Source organism: Doryrhamphus excisus, linkage group LG1, assembly GCF_037039965.1.
Source record: "Doryrhamphus excisus strain RoL-2023G ecotype Guam linkage group LG1, RoL_Dexc_Guam_v1.1, whole genome shotgun sequence".
Taxonomy (NCBI): domain Eukaryota; kingdom Metazoa; phylum Chordata; class Actinopteri; order Syngnathiformes; family Syngnathidae; genus Doryrhamphus; species Doryrhamphus excisus.
This window is the reverse complement of record NC_136357.1, coordinates 11,772,677-11,778,831: the sequence shown is the minus strand read 5'-3', so window position 1 is coordinate 11,778,831 and position 6,155 is coordinate 11,772,677.

Genomic DNA, 6,155 nt, shown 5'->3' with positions numbered 1-6,155 from the left:
CACTCACACACTCCCTCCCTTGCAGCATTCTATTTTTTCCCCTCCTTCTTTTCAGTCCATTTTCTTGCTGTTTCCTATTTTAACCACCTGGTGTCTGGGTACTACATTGCTATTTATAAGATGCAACATGACAAAGCATTTCACGTTAAAGCTATTATTTATCATTTCAATTGCTGACATACAGTAGTAGCTAATACATACATTGTGACAACAATCACACTATGGCTTGTTACAGGCAAGAATGCAGACATAAATTCATTCATTCATTTTCTACCGCTTTTCCTCACAAGGGAGCCTATCCCAGCTGTCGGGGTACACCCTGGACTGGTCGCCAGCCAATCACAGGGCACATATAGACAAACAACCATTCACACTCACATTCATACCTATGGACAATTTGGAGTCGCCAATTAACCATGTTTTTGGAATGTGGGAGGAAACCGGACTACCCGGAGAAAATGCACGGGGAGAACATGCAAACTCCACACATGGATGGCCGAGGGTGGAATTGAACCCTGGTCTTTTAGCTGTGAGGTCTGCGCGCTAAACACTTAACCAACATGCAGCCCGCAGACATAAATTAGAGAGTTTAATTACTTTGATAATGATCATGAGTCCATAAGTCATTGATTATTTATCTAACAATTATACAACTTTGGGATATCTGTTTTTACATTTATGCTAGCATACCTTCCAAAACATTTTGACCATCACAATCCATAGGGGACAAATGACAAATGTTATTTACCCCATGGGGTCACAACTGTTTCATGTAACACAATTTGTTTGTGTAAAATATATCTTCCAATCCTCTACAAAGGGGTAAAAGTTTGTCAAAACATACACCCCAACTGTGATGCCTGTACTTGTATTTTTCAGACAAATACACCATACACTGGCGCCGTTATTACACCCCAAAGTTGGGCCCCCATAAGTCAGATGGACTTGAAATTCTGTAGTAGCTAAGCAGTTTCAGCAAAATCCACGTCTCTCGTGCCAAAAACCAAATTAAGGAGCTGTTTTTCAACCAATCTTGTGATTGTCAGTCCCCTAAAAGTGCGTACCATTTTTTGTGGGGTTTTTTTGTGTAGACCGGACTGTACATGACTGTTTTTGATATGGCGTAGGAAGCAAAGAACCCACATAAGGCCCCCGAAACATTAAATTACAGGTTGATGTCTTACTGTGGCCACCATCTTTGATTGCCTGGACCAGGGGTGGGCAAACTACGGCCCGGGGGCCACATCCGGCCCGCCAAGTGTTTGAATACGGCCCGCCCAATCTTTCCAAAGTATTTCATTTAAACTCAACATACAACCTGGCATCATGGCCTGAGCCAACCTTTTGATGGTTTTATCAATTTCGTTTTTTGACATGGTCTGTTGTTTACAAAGTGTTCCTGAAAAAAGGGACACAAGCACATAATAATAATAATTATTATTATTATTATTATTATTATTAGATTATTAGATTATTAGATTATTAGATTATTATAAATATTATTAGAACTACTATGATTATTATAATTATTATATTAATGCTAATTATTATATTAATTATATATAATATTATTGTTATATTTGCATATTTTACATAATAATAATATAATAATTATTCTTTTCATTTTATTGTAATTATTATAATATTTTATTATTTTTAAAATATTTAAATATAAATATAAAATAATAAATAATAATAGCAGATTGCATGACAATTTTACAGATACAATAATACCAGGTGGACTGTTACGTGTAAAATATATAGTCTGCCCCCCCCCCGTAAATTTTGTCGTATCAATGCGGCCCGCGAGTCAAAAAGTTTGCCCACCCCTGGCCTGGACACACAAAGAGAACCTACAAGCCAAAATGACTTTACAACAATAATGACTTCCACAGCAGACTGGCAGTAGTAGAAAACCACAACAGCAGCCTGAACTCCATTCATCCCTGAACTTCTTCTGCTTGCTTCTCTCACCTTGTTCCTGCTTTGAAGCGTCGCTCTCCCACCCTTCTTTCGCTCTCACATCTGGACATTTCTCATGAAGGACGGAGGATTTTTAACGCTGTAGTAAAGAGGAGATTCATACCACAGCAACAGTCAGACAGCAGGAAGTGCTGTATCGACACATGTGCGACATCTGAAAGAGGAAATGTAAAAAAAAAGAAGTGTGACATTTGGCTTGTACCTGAGGTGAAAGCTTTGCTTCTAAATATCCCACTCTTTTGCATTAGAAGCTGACAAGCACATTGCTGACAAGGTGTGGATTATCAGCTGACAACAAGTGGCTCCATTGCTGAAGACTAACAGCAGAGGAATGCAGATATCATCACAACCAAGGGCCAACCTTCTTACTATCAACTCACTATTTAAAGCTGCACTAGATTGTTCGCAGACAATGTACTTGCACTGGGACATATCATATTTCATCAACTAAGTGCCATTATGACAACACTAACTAACAACAAAAGCAGTTTAGAATAATAAAACCACTCAAATGAAGTCTTAATACTGTAAGAATAAAGTAGCTAATTTTACATTTTGCTATGGTTAGACCCCAATGGCTACCGCTGATGTGTCCTCACAGATTGTTGTGGCTTAAGTGTGGATCCCGTTACCATTGAGGACTGGAGAGGATTTTTTAATGAAAAAAAGTCTTTCCAGAAAACTTTTTAGATCTTCCAGTATCTTCACCTATTCCAGCTGTATTTCCTTGAATTTGTACTTCCTGCCAAAGCGGTCTGTTTTTATTTACTCCACCCACAGCCCACGCCCACTCCGCTGTCATTGGTCACACACCCAAAAGTGCTTTCTATCTATGAATGAACACTACTTTCTAATATAGTGTATATAGGAATTAATAAGCTAATTGAAAAGTGATTGGGAGCGAATGAAAGCTCATGAGCAAGTAGCTGGAGACCCCTGACTTACCGTGTAAGAGTGGTAAGGTAGGCACTGCTGGTGTTGTTGAGCTCAGGAGAAGCCGAATGTGTGGGCTCGCCTCCAACCTCGACTGCCTTAGGAGGAGCACTCATTGTCGGAGACACTTTGTCAGAGGCACGGTTGGGGCGGTGGAGCTCAGAAGCTGGACATGAGGACACCGCATGGACACACAGTGTGTCCGACATTATTGCAACTTTCCCGGCGAGAGCGCGAGAGTTTTGTGGATATTTCACGTTCATGTTCACAAAAATAGTACCGTGTGAAATGCTGTTGACAGAGGAAAATATTTTTCTCTTGCTCCATAACTTCTGCCTGAAATTGCCTCGTAGCAGAGTAAACAGAGTAGCAGAGCTTAGTAGCGGAGATTGTATCTGGTCTAAAGCCACACCCATAAGAAGCCCATTCCTCTGTGACATCACAAAAGAACAGTTTTGCAACGCCCTCTGAAACCCAGCGTTTTGAGTCATCCCAAACTTTTTACAGGGCTCACTTCCAAATGTGCAAACCTCATTGTCTAAAACTTTGGCATCGATTAACACGAGAATACAACATTCTAACTACATTTATAGGTCAGAAAAATGGAAAAAGCAAAATAGGTTGCCTTAAACAGTGTGAGAAACTCACACTGTTGCACAAATAAAGCTGTAATGGTTTTAGAATGTACTTATAATGGTGCAAGAAAAAAGTTGTACATTTCCCAAAAATATACAATAAATTCACAAAGGTACACACAAACGTAAAAAGTCATAATGTTCCAATAGTAAACATACAATTATACAAGAAGTTGGAATGGTACTTTTTAGTGGTAAAGTTGCAGCTTTATTTCTTTTTTCCACATAATGGTACAACTTCACTCTCGTTACATTATGACTTTTTGTTGCCAAGAAAACACATTATTATTGTAAATATACAAAGAATGCTTATCTTTTCTCTCTCTTTCTCTTTGCCATTTTTTGGTGCAGTTGTTGGCAGTGGCATTAAAGATGTTTGGGAAGCAACATGGAGTCATCCAGCACAATATGAGGTCATTCTCTCCTCTTCACTCAGACTAGTGTCTTTGTTTTGTCCACATTGTCGAAGTCATAGCCCCAGCGCCTACAGCTCTTCAGTGTTGGCCTCAGGAATGTGAGCGTGTAACACAAACGCTTACATTAATACACAAACAGAAAATGTCTGCTTTGCCATTCAACATCCGGCCCCCAGTCACACATATACACATAAACCACTAAATGCTCCCCCAAACACTCTGTGAAGTTTTGGTTCGTATGCTTGTGTTTGGACATGGTTGAAGTTAAATATGTCTTTGTTATACTGTGATTATGTGAGGAATTCTAGAAATGTCCTGGGGGAGTTTTCCTCATTCTTCTCATCGCTTTAGTATGACTGTGACTTGTGTTGAAAGTTGACAGTTTAAATTTTATTGTATTATTATCATAAATACTATAATGAATGCATCTATTCCATTCACTACTGTTTCATTTTGTTGCCAGGTATGCGGTATACTAAAACAAACCCTCTTAATAAAGCTTATAGTACCAATATTTCTGCCGAGTCTTTTCTGAAATGGTTTGGCACGGCCTTCCGACCAACTGCATCTAAAACCATGCAGATGGTCCTAGCCTTTGTCACCCTGCTGACCACATGACTCATATTTTTTAATTGGAAAATTCAACCTCCTTCACATGGCAAGTGAGGCGTGAGGACGTGGAGACCTCTTTTGAATCATATTGAATTTTTGGACGCTCTACCTGGCTGTGACAAGTGAGTTTATTTTTTTAGCTTTTATATTTTTATTATTATAATTTTGGTGTGATTATGATTTATCTTTATGGACAGACTCTTTAACTTGTAATGTCTATACATAGATCCGATACCAAGTAAATAGGGCCAGCCCTGGCTTTCAAGCAGTGATGGTGCAAAGAAAACAATGAAAATGTCAATGCATCTTCTTATTATCATTTACAACTAAAATACATAAGAAATCAGTCGTTTCTTGCCAGGATGTGAATAATTAACCATCCAGGGCTCTACATTAAAAACCAAAATGACTTGCCCATAGGGAATCCTTAAGGTGAGAACTACTTGCCCGAACTTGCCCCATGTAAAATGAAAAGACTGCCATAATGATATCATGTAATTTTTTGTGGCATCACATGAGAATCTCAAATAAATAAAATAATAAAATAAATAATACTGTACAGTTGCGTGTGTGTTGTATTCCGGGCTGTAGTTTCATGCATGGACGCTGGGGGCAGTCATGTTCAGCTCGCGGTCTTGGAGCGGGCGTTTTGGGACCAAAGAAGAGGAACGAGAGGGAAAAAAGGAGAAGTTCGGTTGCCGTGCGCCCAGCTAGTTAGTTAAGTCTGCAACAGGCCAGTAAGTTGTTTTTAATGCTGCCTTGGAAATAAAAACCATGCAACGATAGAGGTTCATCACTTTTTGCTGTTTCCTTCAGAATTAAACGATGTTGGCAGCGACGCCATGATGGATGTTTTCGTAGTCAAACGATCGCTGATTGGTTGATCGCGAACAACGGGTGTGGGTAAAACGCGGACTGTGGATTACGGACCGCGGTCTAAATAAACGATTCTGATTGGTCCATTGCAAGGATTGCTTTGCAAATTACCACCGGAATTACGCAGTCCGTGTTTTACCAACACCCAACAAGAACCGCTTCATGCCAAAGTGCACTTGCCCGACGGGAATATCACTGATTAGATTTACTTGCCCGAATTTTGTTTTAACTTGCCCCGGGCCATCGGTACATCGTTATTATCGAGCCCTGCCATCTGATATTTGCACTGTTTATACAAAAATATATATAGCGTATCTTCTTCTTTCTCTTTGGTCTTTTCGCTTCAGGGGTCGCCACAGCAAATCAATCTCCTCCATCCAACCCTGTCTTCTGCATCTCTTGCGTCTCTCTCACACCCTCATGTCCTCCTTCACTACATCCATAAACCTCCTCTTTGGTCTTCCTCTACGCCTCCTACCTGGCAGCTCTAAACGCAGCATCCTTCTACCAATATATCTACATGTTCGAGCCATCTCAGTCTGGCCTCTCTGACTTCTATCTCCAAGGCCTCTAACATGTAATGCCCCTCTGATGTACTTGTTCCTGATCCTATCCATCCTGGTCACGCCCAATGAGAACCTCAGCATCCTCATCTCTGCTACCTCCAGTTCTGCTTCCTGTCTTTTCCTCAGTGGTACTG